This window comes from Sciurus vulgaris (genome assembly GCF_902686455.1).
Source record: "Sciurus vulgaris genome assembly, chromosome: 2".
Classification (NCBI taxonomy): domain Eukaryota; kingdom Metazoa; phylum Chordata; class Mammalia; order Rodentia; family Sciuridae; genus Sciurus; species Sciurus vulgaris.
In genome coordinates, this window is record NC_136462.1 from 96,925,240 (window position 1) to 96,950,312 (window position 25,073).

The 25,073-nt window shown below is 41.2% G+C and overlaps 1 pseudogene across 1 annotated transcript; it reads right to left on the bottom strand.

Annotated features, from left to right (window-relative positions):
* Positions 1-18,892: 18,892 nt before the first annotated feature.
* LOC306653506 (small ribosomal subunit protein eS6-like) lies at positions 18,893-20,847 on the bottom strand (annotated as a pseudogene). The gene has a single exon. The product of its transcript is annotated as a small ribosomal subunit protein eS6-like (transcript).
* Positions 20,848-25,073: the final 4,226 nt, after the last annotated feature.

The following is a 25,073-nucleotide window of genomic DNA, read 5'->3' on the forward strand; positions in this document are numbered from 1 at the left end:
TCTGTGGGCCTCTAGTCATAGCACCTAGGGTCCAATTTCAGTTCTAGTTCTTTCCAGCTGTGCAAAACGATCATTTAAACTCCCAAAGACTTGATTTCTTCTTGGGCTGATGAAGATAATAGCATCTACTTCATTTGTTGTGATGATAGACTAAAATAAGCTAACTGTATAAAAGTATTGTGAGAAAGACACATTAGATATACTTTTGAAGTTATTATGAATATATACTCTAGAGTACTGGAGACAAAAGATATGTCACCAAAGAATCTCGATTAGGCTGTTATTATCATTAGAAACCCAAATGGCTCTAGAGTCATGCCCAGAGGATACAGAGGTTGGAGAAAAAAATGAAGTGCCTTTTTTTTTTTTCAAGCATCATTGCAATGCTGTAAATACACAGCTTATCTGTGAACTGAGTTTTAGCAGGAAATTCAAGAAAGGTAGACATCTCCAGTGTTCATGTGCTACAGAGCAGAGGATGGCTGACTAACTCAAAACCTTAGCAGCTCTAGGAAAACAATGAATTTCTAAAACAACCAACATAGCATAGGATGTTGGGAGGAGCACCTCCATGAGGCTATAGACAGAGCAGGCAAGTTTCAGCATCTCTCCTGGGTCATCCACACGAAAGTTAGTTGTAGAGCTCATGATTTCTTCCATGTATTCAGAAACCTGGAGATAGAATGGCGAAGATCAACGGTGACAAAGAAGAATACCTGTTAGGACAGTAACCACTGCTGGAATCATTCATACACTATCCAAGAATTTGAAGACACAAAGAAGGAGTTAAGAGATACTTTGGTGCAGAAGTTGGAAACCTACAACCTATGTTGCCTGTTACCTATCCCGAGACCATGACATACTTGCTTAATTTTAGGCAAGACTCTCTGTGATAATCCTTGTCTATAAAATAGGGCTAATCAATAGACCATTTGCATAAATCAGCTACAATAGGGAATTTCACAGGACACTAAAAAATTGCAATGCATCTCACTGAACGAATGTTAGCATTTCCCAGTTAACCGTGATGCAGTAGCATTCAACACAGCATCTAAGGAGTCAGTTTCAAGATGTGAGAAGAAACAGGGGTCATTTCTGGCGATTCCCAGTTCAATCCCTACTCCATCCTTGCCTCGGTCCTATGTCATCACTAAGAAACTGAAGCTGAGGGAGAAAGAAGGACTTCCTGTCCACGGCATGGTGCTGCCTTGAAAGACCAATCATGATTGGAAACAATGGTCATCATATTTTTAGGGTGACACTGTACAGAATCTCACCTGGATTTTAAGCAGTCCTTTGAAGGTGAGAGAACATCTTCCAAGATTGTGGTCAGTCACTCTCTCCATGCTAATGTTACTAATCACTTAGATTATCCTGAGGTGAGATGATGGGAGGCTCAAGCTCCAGAAAGTGGTATTAAAGAAAAGAAACCGCAGGGCTCTAGAAGGGAAAGATTAAAAAAAAAAAAAAAAAAAAAAAAAGATTTAATCTGTGTGACCTGAGTTCTCAATGACAAGGCTGATTCCATAGGGCTGAAAAGTGACTATTCCAGCATCAATCATACAAAGTTGGCAGCAATTGCTTGTTCTGCCCTTAATATTTCTTAAAAACTTCTTAATTTGCTAAACTTCTTGATGATTTCAAGTAGCTGTACAACGCAGGGCCCAGAGAAGCAATCCTCCTGCATGAGAGAGTGAGTCACTGCTCCGAGACGCCCCATGTGCAGTGAGCTGAACCAGGCCCATCCTTCCTCTCCCCCAGCCTCTCTGCTCCTCCCAATCTCTCCCCAGAGGGACCTTTAAGCCCTTGCTGGGTTCACTCCCTGCCATCTCCACTCCTGCGGTTGCTTCACCTTCCCCAGGCTGCCATCATCTGTCCTGACCCTCCCTCTGGGTATGTCCTCCTCTCCCGCCCAGCCTCAGCTTTTGCTCCTGGGCCACTTTCTCCACTCACACCCACTCTCTTTCCCACAGTTCCTTTCCTTCTGTTCTTGCTCTGTAGTTTCCTGAGTCCCACCCTTCCTCATTCATCCCAGTGCTCATGGTTTGTTTATTCCTCTAGTTGTTTTTCTCTTTCAAAATATTTTCATTTCAATTCACGGGAAAGTGCCTTTTTAAACTCTACTGCCTTTCATAGCTCATCTTCTCAAGGGATTGACATTTCTCATCATGGTCTTCATTCAAGCTATTCATTCCCTCTTGTCCACTGATAGACTTGTTTCAACATCATGTTGAGAAATCCAATATTTAAAATATAAAATCCAATATTTTAAAAAATCATTATTTTAGGGGAAGTGGGCTGGAGGATAAAAGAGCAATGAGTACACAAATATGGAAAGCATCTGACTGGATGATTTCTATCATCTCCATGAGCTCTGCAGTCCTGGGAGCTATATTTTATTTTACCATTTGTATTCCACTTCTTCACATTGTTTCTAAGAATATACTCACTCATTAGGCACAGAAAACCTGGACTGGAGGAAGGACATCATGAACTCTTTAATGAAAATCTTGGACAAATCACTATTTATTAAATGAGAGGAAGTAAAGACGTAAGGATAGAAAGAGTGCCAACATCTCTCTCTCCCATTCTTGTCTATCATCCTGCAAAGTGGAGGAATTGACAGATGAACTATGGTAATTGAACCAGTTGAATCTAATTCCCAAAGATTGGATTGAACTGAGTCTTTTGGTAGCATACTACTGGTTACCAGGAGGGCACCTTAAAAACTATCAAAAGGGCAGATTTTGTTTTTAGTCTGCCTTATCAGTATGGATCTCATAGACTCATAGGTCTCCCCTACCGGGAGGTACAGAGAGGAAATAACATATTTGAGGGTATGAGCCCCAAGTGCATCAAATGGGACCTTAGCCTTCCACAGGTGTCTCTGAATGCCTCCAAGAATGCTTCAAATGTGCTCATGCCCAGATCCCGCAGTTGTCCACTCCAGCCCTCTCCCAGGTATTTGCTGCCCTAAAGCCACTGAGTGCTGTCTTGCCCGGCCCTGGGAGAATCCCTCTGTAGATCTCCAGCCCCTCCCCATGGTGTGATTTCCTGGTGATGCCAAAGGTGGAATCCTGAAGGTGGTAGAATGTCAGCAGTTTCTCCTGACTGCAATGGGGCATTTCATGCTCCCGAAAAATAAGGCAGAAGGCTGCATGGTTTCTGTTGCACCTGTCGTGCAAGCTTTGAAGCCTGTCTGCTCATGGCCTCTGGCTCAAAGAAGGTAAAGAAGCTTCTCGTTTCTCAGGGTTTCCCTGCACCTGTCCCTAGGAACACTTCCCCTCTCACCTCCACTCTTCCTCTGAAAATCAGGATAAAAATGGTTCAATCAAGTTACACATAGATTTTGAACCCTTTGCTTTTCTTTCTGAATCTTGATATAATTCTGAATAGTGATGTTTGTTATTTAATGTTTGTTAGCTCATGTAGGTAACTAATGGAAGAAATACAAGTGTCAATATAATCATTAAAGATCAGGAGGACAAAGGAAGGGAAATATTCTTCCTGAGTATTCCCTTCTTCTTCCCCTCAATTCTTCACCTCCCTGTGCTAACACTATTCCTCTGGTTCTCACTGGCTCTTGGTCTTATTTCTCTCTGTTCACTCCCATCTCAATAAAAATGCTTAATTCCTCATGGTTCCGTTCATGCATGTTGGGAAGTATCTGTGCATTCCAAGTTAAAGGAACAGCTCAGGGACAGTTGTCACCTTTAGGCACTGCAAACTGAAAAGATCTTATTAGATGAAGAAGTTATTCACAATCCTTATGAGAACTATTTCCATGAATGATGGCAGCAAACCAGAATTGCAGGTATTCCTTGAAATTGTCCTTCTTAATTTTTGGTAAAACTTTAAGGATACATGTTTATGAAAATGCACTCAATTCTGCTTATGAAAATTGTCTTGAGGCTGAGTGTAGGACTGAGGATTTTGAATCTTGATTATAGAGAAACTATCCAGGAAAAGCAAAACCAACATAAAGATCTTTCCAGACATGCAAGGGTATCTGTGTTTGAACTTATTTAAGAATGTGCTTCAGGAAAAAAAAAAAAAAATGAGGAGGAAAACAAAGGAAGAAGAAACATGGGATTCAGAAAACAGAGGGCCTGACCCAAGAGCACAGTAAAGGTGATTCTCAGATGCCGGTTCCGAGTAGGAGATATACCACTTGCTGAGGCAGCCTGGCATTGGATCTTCTGACTGAGGGGATGAAAAACTGTGAGGCAGTGGACTAGAGGGGTAGCTCAGTGGTTAAAGTGCTTGCTTTGAATGCTTGAGGCCCTGGGTTTGATCCTAGTACTGAGGTGGGAGGAGAAGAAAATCACAGATTCATATTATTCTGTTCAGAAGAAAAAGGCAACTCTTTGGGTGCCCTTGGGCACCTTCTCTCTTCTTCCTCTTTTTTTTTTTTTTTTTTTGGCCATGAGACTTCCCCATGTTGCCTGAGCTTGTCTTGAATTCCTGGGAGCAAGCAATTCTCTCACCTCAGCCTCCTCAGCATCTGGGATTACAGGCACACACCATCACAGCTGGTTTCCGCTTTCTCTTATTCTCAAGAATAACAAAAATCTGCTGGGAATGCAACATCCTGGGATAAAGGGGGTCTGACTGGAGCAGCCCAGGTTCTCTCTAGTACTTTCCTACCTAGAAGATGATTTTTTTTTTTTTTTTTAATCACTAGAGCTCAGTGTTTCACATTACTTTGGGTGTAAAACCCTGGGCAGGCTGTTTTAGGGTTCTTCAGTTGCAGTGCCTTTAAGTCATGCACAGTGAAGGCCCCATGTGCCCAGAGTAACTTTCCCTGGGCTTGGGGGACCAGCCATCAATGAATCCTAGACTTCTGCTGTTCCTTGCTTCCTATCTGAAAGTAATAAATCTGCTTCATCTAACTTGTTGCACACTTCACTGGACTTCTGCCTCACTAAACTCACAAGTTGATGACCATCTAATGAGAAATTAGAGCCTCCTTTTGCTAAAAACACTGACTGTTATTTGGACCAGCAAATGCCCAGTGAGTTAGTAAAAGCAGAATATGGCATCTCCGCCTCCGTTTTTCACCTGTCTGCTTTGTTCTGAGTCATTCTCTCTGGAGGGCACCTTGGATTCCAGGAACAGAAGATCTGATTGATAAACATCTTGTGAGGAATTAAAACCACCTCACAGGCCATAGTTACTTTCTTACTGCATCCAACAAAGCTCAGTCCTACCAATCCTGAGACAAGATCAACCAGATCACTGTTTGACCAAGACTGCTTGACTGTGCATGCTTCTGGTCCCCTTGCCCATATAATCAGGGAACTCATTTCAGAGCCCCTAAAGACATGGCTGAGGACATGAGTCCCCTTGTCTTTTAAGTGTAACTATATACCAATGAAAGTTCCTTTCCTGCCCTCACCAGTTTGTTCTTCAGTTGGGGAGACAGAACCCAGTTCATTGGGACCCTTGGAGACAGGGCCTTCACCCTAAATCTTTAGTAACAACTAGTGCACAGTGACCTTGTTTCAGACAAGACCATCAGAAATGACAGAAAAAATATCAAGACAAGAAAATGTTCAAACATGAAAGAAATAATTAGGTATGATTTTCAGAAATTGATAACATGAGAATCCATTTACCCTTGATGCTAAGTGTTTCCCCAACACAACGCGGAAGATTTTTGAGAAGAAAAATGTAATTTTAGCACACTACTTGATTCAGTAGTGACTAACTTACTTAGGCACAGTAATACATATACTGTATATTGACTTTTACCTTATAAAATGAATCAATAGACAAAGCACAGGTACCTGGCAACTGAGCATAAATAAATGTTAATTGTTTGGGTTATGCAAAAAAAAAAAATGTCTATAACTGTAGCTTACCAAAAAAAAAAAAAAAAAATGAAGTTGAAGAAGTTACAATTAAATTGTGCTACACTTTTTGTACCTATGCAGGACAAAGAGCACTTAGTGACCACCTGGGATTAATTTTCTCTTTTGCATTTGCCATACGCTATGTCTTCATTTTCCTTTTTCTTACTCCCATATCTCCCAGAATACAATGACTGAGGTGCTAACATCTGCACTGAGCTTTCACTTCTTAGAAAACAAACATCACTGTTTCTAAGCTGGGATTTCGTGACTGACTAGAAGAGGAGTTTATTTACTGAGTTCGGCGAGGCTGGAAATGAACAGAGGGGCAGGAAGAATGGTCCCCAATGCCCACATGCCTTCATTTTCTGTTCTTGGATGATGACAGTGAGAACATTCTGTTTTCACAGGTGGCCTTGTTGATGAAATGTGAAAGGAAAATTGTAAACAGTGATTTGCAACCTGTTTACCCATGTTCTCCTGTGACATAGTCCTCTTGCAGCTCTGCCTTGGAAAACCAGGAAGGAAGGAACAATGACTGCTTCCTTCATTTCCCTCCCAGTGACCAATTGGGCTGACAGTAGGTAACTCTCTAGACGGCCATTGAATGTTGACCTCAGCTGAAGCATTCAGAAACTATGAGGAGCATCATAGAGCCCCTAGGCTGCTGGAAGTCATTTTTGACATTACATAACATCTACCCTTTGGGTATGTCCACTATTCAAATGAGTTGGCAGCCACCTGCCCACACAATTGAAGCATCAAGGTGAGCTAAGTACGGGCAGAGATTAGGAAGCCAGGAGGCAGGCAGAGGGTTGGCAGGCACTTTCCCAAACTCTAAACCAAGATTTAGGTTACTGGTACCATAGGAGCTCTTAAGTGTTAGTGCTGCTTCTGCAAATCTGTATCTTTCTCTAAAGGAAACTTCTCTACACTGAGTTTAATGTTTCATACTATACAGTGAAAAATGCAGGCTTATGCAAATTGATCTTTATACTTTGAAGCCATCACAAACTTCTGGGTCATCTCATATTGACACATATCTGTTGGTCAAACTTAGAACACTGTAGATTGTGTTTTATATCAAATGAGTTCAAACCTTGACAGTTAAACTCATTCTCAGAGAAAAGTAGAAATGAGAAACATGATATCCAAGAATCTGATTTTAAAAATCATGTGAAAAACAATGACAGAACCACAAATCCAAATAGGAATTCTATTTCTAAAAATTAAATAGAATTGGAGCCAAAAGAAAAGAGTTCAACTAGGGGGCTGACTAGGGACAGAGAGAAGCTAGACAGCAAGCTCAATCCCAGTCCCAAGGAGGCCCTGCTGATTGAGGGACTGCTGGGAATGAAAGCAGTCAGGCAGAGAGCTGGCCAGAGAGCAGAAGGTGCCATTGCAGCAAGAGCTTATCTGCAGAGGCTAGGAGGACAACAGTTCTGTTCTAATGTTCCACTCCTCAGCAACCAAATGACAACCTGGTGGTGGCCCTGGAGTCCTTCTCTCCCATAATTTAACTTGTCAGTGTAATTCATGTTTCTCTAGAAAATGCTACTCTAGAGCATTTTGGGATGCTGGTACACCATCCTGTTGGGATTTCAGAGACATACCCCTGATCACTTCAGGGAAACTTCAAAAGAATGCCTGAATCACTCCCACTGACTAACCAAGATTTTGCTCTTCTCTACTGACTGGATGTCAGGACCCACCCTCCAGCAGGGTCCCACCAGCACATTCCTTTAAGTGCCGACCATGCTCTTTGGGTCTCTTGTGATGAGCTTTGCTGCTGATGCCTGTGGAAGCTGTTTTGTCCATCCTCACCAGGGTTGGAGCTGGCCTTGAGTGGATTCTTTCCACGTGTCATTCCAAGGCTGCTCTGTGCAAAGGTTCATCATCCTGAAGTGCCCTACTTACCAGGGTGCCTGATGGTCTCAGTGTCTCAGGAATTTTTATGCCTGGAGTCCATTGGGACATTTTAGTTGGACAGACCTTGTGTGCCTGACTCTGCCATCTTTTAAGACAATTCTTTCCATGAAGACTGACCTGCCAAGTCACCAGACATGCTCACACACATCTACACCCAGTGGTGAACCTGGCTCTGGTTACAGTGGAAAATGCCTTGTTCGTTGCACTTGTTACAGGTCTATTGTGTGTTCAGAACTGTACCAGTCCTGTGGCAGAAAATGTAAGCATGGAATCTATTGCTCTTGGAGTTGGGAAGTTTAAAAACATGTTGAGAGAACAAGATATATACACAAAAATGTTAAGTAACAAACCAGCAGGCTAGGGAATATGCAATGTGGAAGTTCAGAAGAGTAAAAGATTGTGAATGGACTTGTGTTTGGAATTGAAGGGTTGGGACAGAGTTCACAGAGCAAAGCCTTGAGCTTGATTCTAAATAAGGCTGTTAGTCAAGATTGTCATCATATGGGACAGAAATCCAATTCAAATTGTCTTGAAGAAAGAAATGTACATCCAGTAATAATTTGTCTTCAGCACAGCAAGATGTACTTTTCATAGCTTAATTTTTCCTTCTTTTCTATCTATTGTCCTCATGGTAGACCAGGGAAAACTTTCTTTTCTTGTTTTTTTTTTTTTTTTTTTTTTTTTTGTTTTCTTTTCCTTGCAGTACTAGGGATGAAACCCAGGGTTCACATATGCTAAGCAAGTGCTCTACCCCTGAGCCACATCCCCAGCCCTTAGAGGTTTTTCTTAGAGTGACCAACACAGCATGCTTGAATCTTTTCTTTATTAAATAACAGAAACAGCTAATCATTGAACTTTAGTAGGTGCCAGGCTTATTCACTTTATAGAGAGGGAAGGCTGGGACTGCTTTCCCAAGGTCACAGAGATGAAATATTGCAGAGTTACTCCTTCATCCATGCTTTAACAAATGTGCCCTTTATAGTAAATTCACGGTTGTGCCTTGTCCATTTGTCTAGCCACACAGATTTCCACTAACACTAGGAATGACCGTTTGAGAGCTAGATATCCACTGAGGGGGCCCCTGATTGGTCCCAACCTACTCTGAGGCCAACCCCAAGGGGCAGCTAGATCATGTGAAGTGGCCGTTGAAGAGCTGTATTGCCATACCCCATTGTCCTCCATCAGGCCTCAGAGGTAGAAGATCCCAGTGGAGCAGCAGCACCAGCAGAATACAGGAAGGGCAGCAGGGGACCTTCTCTGTGAATGGAATATAATACTAGAGGTAAATTGTACCGTGGCAACTATGAACCCTCAACTTCCTGGTTTCTCTGAAAATCAGGGTCCAGGAAGAAGAGGGCACTTGAGACAGAGCAGAGTGAAATGATAGCCCAGACAGGATGAGAGATGGGCTTAAATAGGAAAACTAAAGTGGAAGTTTTTTTTTTTTTTTTTTTTAAATTAAAAGCAATTATCATAGTGATTCACACAAAATAGTTTCTCATAATTTTAAGAGAGTATTATTATTACTACTGCTATTATAATGTGTGCACTGAACTATTTCTTAATTATTATAATAACCAGGATGCTTTTGGCAGCAAGTAACAAAAACTCTCCTAACTCAGCATGTCTAGCAAGAAGTTCAGTGGTAAAACTGTTCAGGGCCTGGGCAATCAGCACTTTGCTTGTGTAAGACAAACCCTAGCTCTTTCCATCTTTTCTGGCCTGCCAGGCTGACAGTCAGTTGGTGTCCTCATGTTTATTCTCTAATGGTCAGATAGCTCAGGCAGCTCTAAACATCATCTCCTCACACATCCATAGCTAAGGTTGAAAGGGGAATCCTTCCCTGTGCCTCTTAGTGAGAAGAACTTTCCTGGAAACATCTCTGCAGAGTTTCCCTTCATCTCAGTGGCCAAAATTGTGTTACATACTCATTTCCAAATTGATGAACGACCAAGGAAAATAAAGTTCTCATAACTGTCCCAAAGGGAAGGAGTGAATAAGTCCGGAAGTAGAATCCTAATACCTGAACAAAATCAGGGTTTGTTTAATAGGAAGGAATTGGGGGAACAGCCTTTGGACACAGGACCAGTGATATCCTTGGAACTGTATCTCAATAGGACAGGAATTTAGGGATATAGAGAGACCACTGAATCTCAAAAGAGAAACCATAAACCATCAGGATGTAAACAAAAAACTCATGAGCAGACCAGCGTGTGTTCTTGAGAGCCTGTCCCTACCCAAGGCTTGCTGATTGGTGAAAAAGCAACAAAACTGCAGGATGATCATGAGGCATCTGAGGAACCACACCTTTAGGGAGTAAGGACATTAGAGACCTTGGCGACTGAGAGATGACCCTAGCCTCATTGTAATAATCAAATGCACACTCCTGATTGTAGTTTTAAGGTGCTAATGAGATATCTGATGTAGAAAGTAGCATGATTAGAATATGGCAAGGGGAATGCACAACCACAAGGAAAACTGTGCCAACTGGCATGACTCCTCCCTGACTGCACCTCTAGTTTAGCCCCCTAGCTTGCCCCACTTCAAATATTAAAACTCCAGACCAAGATGAAGTGATTTCCTCTGTCTGTGGTCACCCACCCTCCCCCTCTTGAGAGTGAACTTTGCTTTCCCTTTATAAGAAATCCCCCGCCCTGCTGCCCATATCTGATGTGTCCTTAAATTCTCTTTTGCAACACAGCGAAGAACCTGAGAGGTCAGGATAGGGTTCTCCCCAACTCTGGAGACCTCCTTGTACTCCTGTGGGGTAACAGTAATTTGCCAACACTTTCCACAAGTCTAATTTTAGACTTGGTGAGAATAGTAACAAAGTCTTACATGTCATTAAATTCCCTCAAAAGTGCTCATTACTGAATGATTTTGAATTTGAGTCAAGTGGGATAATTACTTATTTTCCATAGTTTTGCCCCATTTACATATGTTATAGGAACTGAGAGATATTCTAGTTAAAAACAAACAAACAAACAAACAAGATTTCCAGTGGTTACTGGTCTCTTGATATCTTAGTTTATTTTTGTGTTGCTGTTACAGAATACCTGAGACTGGATAATTTGCAAAGAACAGAGATTTATTTCTTACATTTCTGGAGGCTAAGGGTCCATGTGGCTAGGGCCTTCTGGTGGTGTCATCCATCCCATAGCAGAAATCATCATGTGGTAAGCAACAGGGAGGGGAGGAAGGGAGGAGATGGAAAAGAAAGACAGAGAAAAGCCAAATGCATCCTTTTATCAGGAACTCTGAAATAACAAACTCACTCCCATGACATAGTCATTAATCCACTTGCAGAGCCTCATGACCTTATCAGCTCATAAAGGTCACATCTCTTAACATTTGCATTGGGGATTAAGTTTTCAACACATGGACTTTGGGAGAAAAATCTAAACCATAGAACTTGAAGATTTTTTTTTTTTTTTAATCTCTATCCTGAGTTAAGAAAACTTAGAACTGTCTTTATTAGTGTTGAAGAATAGAGGGTAGAGAGTTAAGAAAAACACATCATCAGAAATTTCTTCTTTCTAGTCTTTAATTATTTTCCTATCAAAATTTTAAATGTGAGGAAGATAGTGGGAAGAGTGAACACATTTTTTTATTTTTTTTGCCAAACTGGGGATTAAACCCAGAGGAGCTCTACTACTGAGCTACATCTCCAGCCTTTTGTATTTTTCATTCTGACACAGGATCTCACTAAGTTATCCAGACTGTCCTTGAACTTGTGAGCCTCTTGCTTCTACCTCTGGCATAGCTGGGATTATAGGTCTGTGCCACTGATTCTGCTCCTGGAACAGTGAATACCTTTGTTGTTGTTGTTGTTATTGGGGATTGAACCCAGGGATACTTTACCACTGAGTTACATCCCCAATTCTTTAAAATAGTATTTTATTTTGAGATAGGGTCTTGCAAAGATGCTTAGGGCCTCGGTAAATTGCTGAGTTGCTAGGGTGGCCTTGAATTTGCAATCCTCCTGCCTCAGCCTCCCAAATCACTGGGTGTGCACTACTGTGCCTGGCACAAGTGAATCCTTTGATGCATCCAAAGCACCCCCAAATTTAAATCAATTGACTACAGAATTAAGATGATTAAAATTAATTTTCATTAGAAAAGTAGATATAAGTCCTCAAATCAAACCCTGAAATCAGTTACTAAAATATGAAAAGATGGTATAGGAGTAAGTGTAGATGGGAAATCTGTTTCTACTTATGAAAAAAACATGTATGTTGAGTCAGAAAAGATTAATTTAGGCTAAAAAAACAATCCCCAAATCTTGTGCATAACACAACAAATAATTACTTTTCACTCAGGCAAAGTGGGCTGCATGTCTAGGCAATACTCCAGGGCAGCTTGTCACCAGCTCAGCTTTCCAGGCTCGTTCAGTTTGTGACACCTCCGTGTCAACAAGTGCCTGGACAATTGCTTGATGGGGAAAGAGTGGGCTGGAAAGTTGAGAATAGGCACTTAAATGCCTCAGCTGTGAAGTGACACATGGCACTTGTGTTCATTTCTCTTTGGCCAAAGCTGGTAACAAGAGTATTAAGGAAAAACTATTTTTCTCTGTTCTCACAATGCTTCTAACACCAAATGTGTGGGGGATTTTTTCCATACCATCCAAACAATTCTCCAATTCTCAGTGAACTTCAGCTGAATGTCCTAGCCCAACTTGATTCTGGCACTGCCTGCCTGACTGGAGTCAGTGCAGATCTCACAGGTTAGGGGCTCAGTCCCACAAGACACCCCCACTGAAGGCCCCTGCATGAGTGCTTCTGCATCCATGGAGTTTGGGGTGCTTTACCTTCCTAGCGAATGGATACTTTCTTATTCACCAATATGGAAGCTCTCTGAACCCTCTTGACTAGGTTTTTATGAGTGCTTCATTATGTGGCATGACTGAGTAAATTGTTGACCACTGATGATCAACTTAATCTTCAGTCCCTTTTCCTGGGAAGACAGGAAAAGGGAACTTAAAGTTCCAACCCTCCAATCACATGGTCAGGATGGAAACTGACTGCCAGTTTCCATCCTGAAGCTATCTGAAAGCATCCTGCCACCAATCATCTCTTTAAAATACAAAGAGAAATTCATCACTTTGAAGCTCCCAAGGATTTTAGGAACTATGTCCCAGGACATAAGGTAAGAAAAATATATATATTTCTTAAGTTGCAATGAGCATAGCTAACCTCAAGGGGCAGGGAAGTGCACTTCTTCCATGTGTTGAGGTGTAGAGTAGAGCTGGTAATCAATGCTCAGGAGTAATGTGTACTGAAAAATTTTAGTACAAAATAAATTCATTATCAACTCAAAATACCACATGGCTTTTAGAAAGATGAGGCAATATTAACAGAAGCCAAATATCAGAATAAAGGAGCTAATAATGGTGTTCGTTCCCTTCCTTGGACAGAATATTCAGAGAGTGTTGTGCTTATTTGAGGGACTGCTTTTTTCGGGGGACGGGATACTACTGGGAATTGAACTCAGGGGCTCTCCACCACTGAGCCACATCCCCAGCCTTATTTTGTATTTTATTTAGAGACAGGGTCTCACTGAATTTCTTAGCACCTCGCTTTTGCTGAGGCTGGCTTTGAACTTGTGATCCTCCTGCCTCAGCCTCCTGAGCCACTGAGATTACAGGCATGGGCCATCATGCCTGACCTGAGGGACTTTTAAGAGATGCTCTGGAGGTGTTCAGAGGATAACTAGACACGGAATAATCAAGATTTCTGTATTTAGACTAGAGAAATCTTCTGAGGATAAAAGTAGGCTTTTGAGGATTTGACTTGCCTAAAGAAATTGTAATTTGCAGAGAGAATCTTTTAAAAAGGGCATTTTGCACTCAAAATTATGAGTTACCTCCAGTTGAGGAAAGGTCTTTCTAAAACATTGGGAGTCTAAGCGTGGAATGAACCGCTTCTGGCACAGGGGTAGAGGGGGACTTTAAGAAACATATTGTTCATTGGACTTTTAAAGACACTTCCAGTCCCACATTTCATAGCTGAATTGTTTCCATGTAGCCCACAGCTCCCATCTGAGGGATTCACTCAGGACCTCAAAAACTACTGGCACTTATTTGGACTTCCTCCCCACACGTAGCTGGGATCTGGCTACACAAACAAAAAACCAGATTATTTATATCCCAAAGGTGAAGGGACAGGGTGTCATTTTGAGTCCAGGGTTGCTATGCTATATTCAGAATTGAATTTGAAAAGTGGCTCCAAGTCATTCCAGCACTAGTGTGGAAACATACGAGAAGCTGCACACCCTATTGTCTTCTTGCAGTGGAGCTGGGCTGAACTAATGCAAACCAAATTTGACTTAAACAAACAAAAAAAAAATTAAGAAATTCTTGTCAGACAGGGCCTTTTTAATGTTATATCCTTGAGTGAATTTTTACAGCTGAGTTGGAAACGCTATCAAAGAGGAATCAGAACCTCTTTGCCAACTCCTGATATTCCTAAAATGTACAGGCTGTGTGCATGGCCCATTCAGAGCTGCTCTGCCTTACTGACCAGGGTTAACTGCTTTCCTCACGAGGTAACCATTTCCTGACATCCTCTGGATAGACACACTTTCACACACTTTTTATTATTTTTTTTAATTCATGAGTTGCACTTCCTTGGTTACTATGACTGCAAATTGTTGATACTGGATTCATTGTCAGGTTTTTATTCCTTTTTGTCATTTTTCCCATGAACTAATAAGCCACAGTGGAGTTAAAAGTGCGAGTAAATGTGAACCCTGCACAAGGCATTTTTATGTTCTATTGCCATTGCCTTCTTACCCTTAATCATTTAGAGCTGTTAACGTACAAAAATGAAAATATTTAGCCTCCTCCCTCCCCATCTCCTTTCCTCTCTCATTTTCCAAGCTTAGAGGGGAAGAACCACCCGGTCATTTCCCACTGTTTTCAGAGTAACACATGTCCTTAATTACTAGCATCAGAAACTGAAGGCACCTTTTGGGTCAGTGATGGATGACTGGTTGGCCTCTGGCCTCTGTTGGATAGACACTGTGGAGGCCATGGTGGGAATGGCTTAGCAGGGCAGCAGTTTTCCCTCCTGTGATTCATGTGGCTTGCAGCCTGAGCCATGGACCCAGTTCACAATCCCAGTCTCAGCTTGGGTATGAGCCAATCCACAGGGAAATCCAAGCTGAGAGCCCATCTCATGGGGGAAAAGATCTCAAAACTGAGTCAAGAGGGGGAAATGCATGAAGAGTAACCTTTCATAATAGTAAGAGACTAGGTTCTAGAGGGAAGCCTCCTGGACCTGAAACTTGGATCCACTGCTGTGTTAGTCAGTTTTCCACCACTCTGACTGGAGTAAACAAAAGGAGGAGCCTTGTTGTGGCGCATGGTTTCAGCCCCTGGTTGCTTGGCCTTATCACTTCAGGCTTGTGGTGATGCCAGAACTCCTGGCAGGGAGCATGTGATGCAGCAAAGTCGCTCACATCCTGGTGTTTGGAAAGTGAAAAGAGAATAAGATCTGGGTCCCAAAATCCTCTTCAAGGAGAAGGGTATGCCCCTAATGCCTTCACTTCCTTCCACGAGACCCCCCACCTTCTAAAGTTTCCACCATCTCCCAGTAGCACTACAGGCTGGCAGCCAAGCCTTCAACATACAGCCTTTAGAGGACATTTAAAATGCAAATCATAACAACCACTTAGGGGTTGCATGATTTTTTTTTTTCCAAACCATGTAACTTCTCTCAGCCTCAGTTTTTATTTATTTATTAATTTATTGTATCTTGGAAAAGGAAATTGAACAGTCCTTGGGGTTGGGAGTATAGTCAGTGGTGGAGCACTTGCCTAGCATGCACATTGTCTTCAATTTGCAGCACCAATAAATAAATAAATAAAGTCATTAACTCAGGGGATTATTACACGGGTTAAATGAGATAATCCATGTAAACAACATAAGCATACTCATGGCATTGATTAAAGTGCTCAATTATACCAAGCAAGATCCTTTTGGTAGAAATTGAGTGAAATAAACAGCTCACAACAACCTAAGCACAGAAAGGCACTGAAACCTCAATGTTCTGAGCCTAGACTTTGTGACACACCTTTCCCATGGAGAACAGCCAGCTCTGTGTAACTGAGGTCATTGGGATGTTGCCGGAAGTACCAGTGTGATCTCTCTCAATGTGACTTTCTGAATCTACCTTGGTGCAAACACTTGGTGCAGCTTTTCTTGGTAAAAATGAATTTAAGCTATGCTTCCCTGGAAATCCCGCTAGATAAATTTAACTTCTCAGTGCATCAGACTATTGGGCAGACTCCGTGGTAGAGTCAGACTTTTTAGTCCTACCGCTCCAACAAAACCTAACTGGGTAGAGAAGTGGAGAAGCCAACAAGAGGGCACTGTCCCCAGAAAAAGAGAGAGTGGAAAACAAAAGGTAATCAGTACATTACGTAGCATGTCTATTTGGTTAGTTCTGGGTTTGTGAAAGGGGAAGATACCATCTTTTCAACTCCAGCTCATCTCGTGAACTAGATGCTACTTACCATTTGTCATTTTAATAGGAAAATTAATTTTGAGCTAAATGAAAATTTGAGTCAACTAGATGGATGTAGAGTTAGGAGGAAGTTGGGGAATAGCACTAATTAGACCGATGTTATTTTGCCTCAGGATTTTGACACTCTTAAGTACTCATTCTCTATGCCCCAGTTCCATGGGGAATGAGAACACAGATTTAATCACTTAAGCATACCTAGAAATTTACATACTGGGCCATGTGGTCTCAAAAAAAAAAAAAAAAAGGAGTCTCCAAATAAGGCACCAGGAAATGCCAAAATCATTTGGACGATCCATACTAAAAAGAAAGCTCACCATCTCTTCTTTTCTCACTGCCTTCCCCACTTCCCTGTGGGGAACAAGTTGCTAAGGATTAAGAGTCCTTGGCAAAAGCATTTCCTCCTCTGGAGCAAGGGGAAATTAATGTCAGGGAGGGGGAAAGAGAAAGGTTGGGGGAGATGTAAGCATGAATCCAGGTGCCAATGATTTCTCTGTAAATATGAGAATTTCTAATTAAAAGCCAGCAGTCGACCAAACAGCTTGCACCACGTGGGAAAGAAAGGACGGGAAGGTTGGGTGGTATGTGGAGACCTGATGTAATCGCATTCCATTTACACGCAAATCCTTTCCTGTGGGTAAATATTGTCCTGGGAATATCATACTCTGTTCCTAATAAATTTCAACAGGCAAAGACATAGACATATCACCTAAAAACTATCTTCAGATGACTATGGCTCCTGCAGGCCAGGAAACTGAACTATTTCCCATTAAATTGGTTTGTCTGTTCAGCAGGGTTCCCAGGTCGCTGTCATGGAGAAGTTATTTGCTGACTCATCTTGAAATTGGAGAATTTTCAATTTTCCATTGCGCACAATTCTGTCTCTTTCCAGAGAAGTTTTTAAAAAAATAATTTTATGTAACATATGTGAACTATTTTTCCCTGTTTTATATTCTAACAAGAAATGTTACTTGTGCCTGATTCCAATAAGAGTGTGCAAGGGTGGTGTGGTAGGAGCCTCACCATTTTTGGACTACATCTCGATTGAGTGTAAAAAAGCATGAGCCATGGACATAGTGGCCTCATTTTTTGAGACAAACTACTAAAAAATGCATCTTTTACTTAAACCTTTCCAAATTTTAGTAATGATTTTTTTAAGTACACTTGAGTTTTTTTTTTCTTTCTTTCTTTTTTTTTGGGGGGGCACTCTTTTGAAGGTCTGTTACTTATGTGGCAAAAGAAATAAGCTTTAAAAAATGTTTTGTTTTTTTTTTTTTTCAGCAGGAAAGACCAGGGCTTTGAATTACTTCAGTTACTTTTAAACAAATATTTTTTTCTCTAATCAGGTACAGAGCTTCCCTTATCCTGTCTTCAGTCGTTAAGACCTGGGAAAGTGACTGAAAACAGTTTTTAGGGAGTAGAAAGGACTTCAGAGATGCTGTGGACATAGCTCAGTTGGTAGAGTGCTTACCTTGCAAGCATAAGGTCCTGGGTTCAATCCCTAGCATTGCAAAAAAAAAAAAAAAAAAAAAACAAAAAAACAAAAAAACCTTAGTAAAGGGATATACATCATTTTCCCTCTCAATTTTGGTTAACTGGTCTCTCCTTGGACACCCAGTATTCTCTATTTTGTGACTCTATTTCCTGGAGGAGATGGACTCATTTTCAATGATGGTTAGGACAGAAAGACTGATATGTACAAATCCAAATCTGTCAGTCGTTCCATCCATTCATCTATCCATCCAATCATCCATTCACCCATTCACTTGTCCATTCATGCTTTGATAAATATTTGAGCACCTTTGTGTAAGGCACATTTGTGTTGTATTTAGATGTTGTCTTTGCCCTCAGCAGCAGTAGGGAAGGGGAGTGGTTAAGAGAGGTGTACACTAACCAAGTAGGTTCAGGAAGAACTAATTACACAATTTACAGTTACAATAAATGGCATGAAGGACAAGTAGCAGGGTGATGGGGCTAATTGTAAGAAGACATAACCTAGACTGGGATCAGTGGAGCTATTAACTAAAATTCTTTTCATTTTTCTCTTATCATCCAAAGGAAGATTGGAGTGTAAAAGTATGGCTTAGAATTTCTTAAAGTAACTATTCATGAAAAGGGGTAAGAAGTTTCATAAATGAGAGAGTACTGAAACAACCTAGATGTTCACAATAAGGGAATAGTTGAGTACTTAATAATACACACTATTTGACAATATTATATAGCCTTAAAACTAACTTGGAAAAGAGTTTTTTATTAATATAAGAAAATGTGTATGCTCTAATGTTAAGTGAGAAAAGTTGCAAATACAATAATAATCCCAAATATATATTCACACACCTAGCAAATGCATGAAAATGGTGACAATTTTTTCTATTTTTATTATTAAATACATGACAAATACTTACATAAAACATTTTAAAAGACTACAAGTACAGCAAACATCTGTATAACCACAGTTAGATCAAGGAGTAGCACACTGCCAGCACCCAAAGGCCCCCCATTCCTTCCCCCTTCCCTCATATTTTATGTACCACAAACTTTTCTCTGACTCTCTCTTTCACACACACACACACACACACACACACACACACACCACATGCACACTCGGTCAAGGTAAACACTATCCTGATTTTATGACAATTACATTCTTTTTTATGTAATTTAATATATATAAACATTACATATATTATCACCTGTGTGCATTCCTAAGTAATAGAAATCAACTCAGTTCAGTTTCGAACTTTATATTCATAGAATCTGGCTTGCTTTTTCACTCAACACCATGTTTGTGGAATTTGTCCTTGCCCTTGTGTGGTTCATTGATTAATTTCATTGCTCAGCATTCCTCCGTATGAGTGAATACAATGCAGTTCATTTCTCCATTGTACTCCGGGTGGGCACTTGAGCAGTCTCTGGAGTGGGCCTGCCTCAGACCTCACTGCTAGAGTGTTCTCATACATGAGCACTGCATTCAGATTCTTTACTGTAAAAACCTCAAGCAGACTTGATGGGTCATGGGAGGTGCAGTCATCTTCTGTTTCTACCCTCCCCTCACTCCATCTATTCTTTATTTTCCTCTGTTGTGCTCCGTGTCTCTTTAAGAACCACATCACCAGACTAGCTTCTAGTTAGTTCAGGAAGTGGGGTGCAGCCCTATGAGACAGGGAGAGGCTGGGGGAGAGTGTGGGCTTTTTTATCCTCCAATTTTCTCGGCTTCCCCACAGTCTGGCGGCAGCTGCACTGCCACTTCTTAAGTTCTGGCTCTCGTGAAGCTCTGGTAATATTCCTCTTTTGCACTTGAGGCTTAACTGTGGGAAAGGCTTCCCGTTGTTAGTCCCCAGAGGTTTGTCATTCTTGTGACTCTTTCAACTCTGCTCACACTTTTGTAAATTGTGTCTTTATTAAATTTTCTTCACTTAAATCATTTTTTTTTTGAAGGTCAGATCTTATTTATTTGTTACTCTTAAAAATTCTTATTTCTGACAGGACTGACTTAGAAGTAGAAGCTCTCAGAAAGGACAACCTGCATCTCTTGGCAATCTGTTCCTGGCATTTTTCTTTGGCTTCTTTCATTCTCTTGGCCACAAGTTTGGCATATTCTGCAGCCTCTTCCTTATTTTTCTTAGTTCTCTGTTTCTTCAGAGCAATACACAGAGCTTGTGTTGCAGGACACATGGAGTAATGAGTTGCTGAATCTTCCTGCTTTGGTCCTGGGATTTTTACATTCCTTATTTAAGGGTTTTCTGACAACATACTGGCAGACATCATTTTCCTTAGAGAGACTGAAAAGTTTGTGGATTCTACTATAGCTCTTTTGGGTTCCAGTTGACAAGGTACAGTGGTATCCATAAGCCCAGGAATATCTTTCTCTCCTTTTTTCACAATAACCAAGTTGAGAACGCTCAGATTGGCATCCACAATGCAACCTGGAACATATGTGTGCTTTCTCCCTCCAGTTCGCCTTGGTCTGTGACAGGAATGCCCCTTACTCAGTAGCAGATAAACATGGCCATGAGTCAAGACCCCCTGCTTCATGGGGAACTTTGTTTGTTGTTCCCGCCACTGATTCAGACCACATAACCCTTCCATTCTTCACCCAGAGTGTCAGCAGCAACTTCTGTGGCCATACGCTTCTCATAAAAAGTACAAAGTTTGTGTTCATTATCCACTTCGATGAGTTTCTGGCAGCCAGTGACTGGGAAGGAGATAGCTTCATCTTGGAGCAGCTGATGGCCCACAAGCCACCACAATTTTTTTGTGGACACATAAATCCTTTTGAATATGCCATCTCTTACCTTCCATTTAAGATGTATGATCCAATGGCTCTTAGTATGTTCACATATTTGTACGACCATCACCATAATCAATTTCAGAAAGTTTCGTTATCCAAAAAAGAAACTCTGCAATCCTTAGCTATCACTTCCAGTTTTCCCATAATCCCCCAGCCAAGACAATCACTCATCTACTTTCTATCTCTATAGATTTTCCTGTTCTTGACACTTCATATAAAAGGAATCAAATAATCTATAGTTCTTTATGACTGACTTCTTTCACTTACAAATTTTTTTAATGTGCATCCAAGTTAATACTATAACATGTATCAATACTTCATTCCCTTTTATGCAAAAAATATTCCATTATATGGTGGCAATGCATTTTATTTAAACTGTGTACATATTTTTGAGTAGGCCTAGGTTTTTATTTCTCAAGAGCTGCTTTTTCTTATCAATTCATAATATATTATTATTATTATTATTATTTTCTGCAGTGCTGGGGATCAAACCCAGGGCCCTGTGCATCCTAGGAAGATGTTCTACCACGGAGCTACGCCCAAGTCCTGGGGTTCTTTATATATTCTGGTCACTAGTCTTTGGTCAGACATATATGTGGCAAATATATTCTCTGACTGGTTGCTTTTCTTTCTTTTCTTTTTTTTTTTTTTTTTCAGTGAGGGAGTATCCCCAAATATTGATTTTATTTAGTGACACATCTTTAAGCACCATTTGACATTTGTTACCACTTCATTATTTAGTTTTGCAATTTTCTTTTTACCCTCCTTATGCTGTCTTTGATGAACAGAAGTTTTTAACTATGAAGAAGTTGAATTTATCAACCTTTTCTGTATTGTTAATGCCTTTGGTGCCTAATTTAACAACGCTTCTTTAAATTCATGACAATATTCTCCTATGTTTCCTATGGGGCATATAGCTTAGATTTAGATTTGGGTCTTTAGTATATGTATATATATATAATGATGCCAGGAGAAATCTTGCAAATGAAAAAATTCCATTTCTTTTGCTAGATGGATCTAATTATCTCATCATTATTTACTGAAAAATTAACTTTTCCCATCCATCTATAGTGCAAGCTTATTGTAAACAAGTTTCCATACATGTGTAAGTTTCTTCTAATGTAATATTAAGTTGATCTGAGCAATTGTTATTTCCTAATATATGCCTTTCTATAGTTTTCAAATTTTCTGTAATGAGGAAATATTATTTATACAATTAGAAAACATTACCTCTAGAGAAAAATTAAAAGTGGAAGATTAAGAGAACACACAGGACATTTAAAAATCTTCAGACACCTAAGACAGACAACTTTTTCTGCTTCCCCTGCCTTATGTCCCATTATTCTCATCACTAGTGGCAATACTCAAGGACCTTCTTTTTTCTGCAGCAGATAACAGAAATGGAACCTCCTGCCCAGACTTCCAAGAAACCTGAGTCTCATCTTCTACTCTAGAAGATGAGAACCTGAGTCTCATCTCATACTCTAGGTTCAGTCTAAGGCTACCTTCTTCCTTTAAAGCTTCATGTATTTTCTGGGCTTTGTTCTGACCTAGGTCCAGAGACCATGACTCCCAGAGCAAAGCTGCCTGTTCATGAAATAGACCATCCTCTCTCAGTGCCCAGATCCTATTCATCCGATCATTAGTGAGGACTTCCCATCCCCTTCCCCTCTCCCTCCATCTTCTGTTTTCAGACAGATGGTCCAGTTATTTTTGTAGCAGTTCTTCACTCTTTCGCAGAGGTGCTGGGTCTTCTTGGGGATCTAGACAGGCACTAGCAGTGAGTGTGGGTCTGGAGTCAGGCTGCCTGGGCTCAGATCCCATTCCTGTTATTTATTAGCTGTGTACCCTTGGAGAAGTTACTTTACCACTCAGTCTTTAATAACTTTTTCTAGTGTGTAAATGGAAATAGTTGTGAGGATAAAGTTACTTACATGCGGGACTTAATAGTGTTTGGCACATGGTAAATTCTTGTTAGCTTTACCATCAACCCCCTGTCATGGAAGAGATGCCATATATTTAGCCACATATAGTAGCAAAGTGCTCCTTGAAAAATCCCAAAGGGAAGCAGACATAAGCATAAAACATTGTCATCCATCCAACTGCTTTACACCATTGAGGTGAAGCCTCTCCTCTATCTCCTCTCCAACCCCAGTCCTTCAGAGTCTACTTCGAAAGTGGGCAGGGCAGAGGAGCATAAAAATGGAAGGTGATAAGCCAATCACAAAAAACCAAAGGACGAATGATCTCACTGATAAGCAGATGATGACACATATAGGGGGTGGGAAGGGGGCAAGAATGGAGAAAGGAGGGACTGTATAGAGGGAAAAGAGCAGGGAGGGGTGGGGGGGAGAAAAAAAATAACAGAATGAATCAAAAACTATTACCCTAGGTAAATGTATGATTACACAAATGGTACGCCTCTACTTCATGTACAGAGAAACAATATGTATCCCATTTGTTTACAATAAAAATGAATTAAAAAATGAAACAAAAAAAATGGAAGGTGGCTGTTGTGTTTCAAGTCTGGGTCACAATGATGCATAAAAACACTAGAAAATAGAGGCATGGTTGCTAGGGACACAATGATAACGTAAACTTCAGGAATTCATAGAAATCAGAGGGAGAGCTTTGGAGTCCACAGGCGAGGAGGGGGAAAGGGTATGTGTGTGATAAGGTTCAAACCTAGTGTACCAGATCTAAGGGGCAGAGACACACCAAGTTATTCAAGAAGAAAAATCCAGAATGCATCACTGTCCCCACTGTGGGCTGCTAAGCAAGAAGCCCAGAATCTCCACTCCTCTCCTCTCTGCTGTGTTCACACTCCTTATGCATGGGCCATGTGTGCAGCTTTGGATCCTGTATTGGATCTGGCATGGTGGTTTGTCACTTACTTCCTGTAAACATTTCTCCACCTCTCACCCCAGAATTCGGTTCTCTCTCTGGGCCACCTGTTCCTTCTCTTCTCTGTGCCCATAGCCTTAGCTTTCTGATTTCTTCATCAGTTGCCTGACTCTTGACTGGGACTCAAATCTACCTTCTGTTCAAATATTTTCCATCTGAACTTCTGTTTGGAGCAGATAGTATTTCACTGTCATGGGCCTTTATTGGGACAGAAGGGTGTAACCAGGAGTGGTACTAAAAAATCAAGTTCATTTATCCAAATGACTTTCAAGTAAGATCTGAAAAAAAAACGCTTCCCATGGATTTCTGTCCAAAAAGTTTCAGTCCCAGTGTAGAGGCAATTATGACCAAGGAGGTTCGCAGTGAACTTCAAGCCAAAAGACAGCCCAGGAGTGGACAGAGGCTCATGGCTGACACACATGCCTTTGGGTTCTCTCATATTTCACCTTTCTGGGTCTTCTTAACCCAGCTGTTGGCCTAGAAAGAGTGCCAAGCCAGACCAGGCCACAGTCCAGGGCCAGCGTGTGTACTAAAACACCACGCCCACATGTTGCATGACACGTTCTGATGACTCACCAACAACTTGGGTGTTCAACTCCTCGGGTAGGGTTCACACAAGGGCTTCCAGGTTGGTCTCCTCCTCCTGACTTTTCTATCTTCTTCAGGTCCAGGGACTCCACAGGGAACCACATGTACCTACCTGAGGAAACTCCTTCCTTGACTTCAACTCAGATGTGTGTCCCAATCAAGATTGCTTTTCCAAGATGGAGCAATGCTGTGGAGGGTGTGTTCCGGGTGCAGGTTTGAATCCCATTTCTACCATGTATTAGCCTTGTGACCTTGAACAATTTCCTTAGCATCACTCTGTCGTCTCCTTGTTTTCAAAATGAAGAGAACACAAAGAGGTTGAGAATTTAAAAAGGTTACCCACAAATAATAAGGTGGGGGTGACTTCTTGAGAAACATGCTAGTTGTGCTGAGAAAAGAAATAGTACTGGTATCACATATGGAGAGGGGGCCCTTCCATATGTTTGGGGATGAGATTCATATTTCAGTGGAAAGTGTGGTGGGACACTGAGTCAGGAAAAATGACTTTATGTGTGAAATCAGAGCACCGTCTGGGACCTGGTACTTGAGGGTCGCTGTGTTGAACTGGCATAGAGAGAGGACAGTGGTGTACAGCAGGCGCATATTCTGATAACCATGGTACCTTCGGCATTGTTGGCATTGCTGGAAATGCATGTGTGGAGGAGTCTGACTCCTGGAAAAAGAGGCTGCCTCAGGTCCAGGTCATCGGTTTCACTGGGGGGTGCCCACAGTGCGGGATTTGTGACTATGGGCAGAGGCAGCTACTGCCAAAAAGAACGCGGCTCCTTGGAAGAAGAAAGGAGGTGCTGTGCTCAATTCCATGGAGCCATGCCCAACTGGAGTGACTCTTTGGACTGAGGAAGACTTGTGGGGGTCTTGGAATCTTCACAGACATTGCAGGGGCTGAGGCATTTAGGGTACATGCTCAAGAGAATGTGAATATTTTATATTCCAAGCGAGTGAATCAGTTACATTGTAAAGTGGTTA